At 47.9% G+C, this 1832-nt stretch overlaps 1 non-coding gene across 1 annotated transcript; it reads right to left on the bottom strand.

Annotated features, from left to right (window-relative positions):
- Window positions 1–527: 527 nt before the first annotated feature.
- On the bottom strand, window positions 528–600 carry TRNAR-GCG. Its single transcript has one exon. It is a non-coding gene; the product is annotated as a tRNA-Arg (tRNA).
- Window positions 601–1832: the final 1232 nt, after the last annotated feature.

Here is a 1832-nt window from a genome sequence, read left to right as displayed (position 1 = left end):
GCTACTGTCGCCAGCTGTGAAGGGGCAGCCCTCAGGGCATCAGGGTGGGGTTCAACCCAGGATGAGGGAGAGAAAGACAAGTGTGCAGACATGTGGAGTGAGCGACCTTCTTGGAAAGACAGATCATTTGCCTATTAAAGAGATGCCAAGTTCTCTTCCACTTCCAGCCCAGGAGTTTTCTAACTTAAAAAAAAAATCTCTTTGTATACTTGCTTTACAATGTTGTGTCAGCTTCTGCTGTATGACAATGTGAATCAGCTATACGAATACATATATCCCCTCCCTCATGGACCGTCCTCCCCCACCATTTCGTCCCTTTAGGTCATCCCAGAGCACTGAGCTGAGCTCCCTGTGCTGTGTGGCATCTTCCCACTAGCTGTCTATTTTACACATAGGCAAGCAAGCAATTGCTTAATCGTGTCTGACTCTTTGCGATCCCATGGACTGTAGTCTACCAGGCTTCTCTGTCCATGGGATTTACCAGGCAAGAGTACTGGAGTGGGTTGCTATTTCCTTCTCCAGGGGACCTCCCTGACCCAGGGATCGAACCCAGGTCTCCTGCATCGCAGGCAGACGCTTTACCCTCTGAGCCACCAGGGAAGCCCGTTTTACACATGGTGGTGTCTAAATGTCAATGCTACTCTCTCAATTTGTACCACCCTCTCCTTCCCCCAGCGTGTCCACAAGTTCATTCTCTATGTCTGCGTCTCCAGTCCTGCCCTGCAAATAGGTTCATCATGACCATTTTGCTTTTAAGCAATAGAACTCTTTTGCCAAATGACATCCCACTTGAAGGTCGAATAATAAAAAGCTCCAGCAAGGCTGAAATATTGAGGGTAGGGTGCATCTCATTTGCCCCTCAGGGCCCTTTACCCCACCGCACCCCAGAACATCTCTGCAGAAATCTCCTGCTTCTGGAAACCCCGCATCAGTGCGTGGCTGACCCCAGTCTCAATGCCGGTTCCCAATCCCAGCCTGGGCTGACAACGGCAGAACCGCAGGGGATGAGAATATCTACTCAAAGTCGTAAACCCACCTGGTTCTCTAGGGCTGGATTTGTCCTAGTAGTATCCTTTTAACAAGACCCCGAGGAATTCCCTGGCTGTCTGGTGGTTAGGACACGGTGTTTTCACTGATGTGGTCTGGGTTCAATCCCTAGACAGGAGACTAAGAATTGATTCTAGTCCAGCTGGCAGGGCTGGGATGAGTGAGGGTGGGGCAAGCCTGGTGCTTAGGACGTGGCATTTACAGAGATGTTCATTCTCCAGGGCTCAGCTTGTACCTGGATTTCTCCCTTGAACATGACACCTAGACTCCTCACTCTACTGAGCCCAGTCCTGACCCTGGTAGTAACCTTACAATAACCACCTATGGGATGAACCTTGCATACAGAGGTGATCCGATGGGGCTTGAATGAATGAAAACTATTCAGCCTGCCATAGAGAGCTGCTTCCTGGTTCTCCACAGGGCAGACAGCAAAGAGGACAGGCTGGTAGCAATATTCAAAGTAATTTTTATTACAGTTATTCTAAATTTAATTTTAGATGCTTACAAGGTACAAGACACTGTGCGAGATGATTTAAAAACATTCCTTAATTTTACCCTCACACCAACCCTGTGATATTAAACCCACGTCGTCAATGGGGAAGCAGAGGCTTTGAAAGGCTAATGTATTGTCCAAGTTTATACTGCTAGTTGGTGAGGAAGTTGAGCCTCATTCTCATGTCTAATATTCCCCAAAGCTTGGGATCTTTAGCGTTACGTTGTATTGAGAACCTGGGTATGTGAACTTTGCTCAGCAGTGGAGATGATACCTCCAAAAAAACTTCATT

Source organism: Bubalus bubalis, chromosome 14 (genome assembly GCF_019923935.1).
Source record: "Bubalus bubalis isolate 160015118507 breed Murrah chromosome 14, NDDB_SH_1, whole genome shotgun sequence".
NCBI lineage: Eukaryota > Metazoa > Chordata > Mammalia > Artiodactyla > Bovidae > Bubalus > Bubalus bubalis.
Note: the sequence above shows the minus strand (reverse complement) of the source record. Positions and strands in the feature narration are given on the sequence as shown.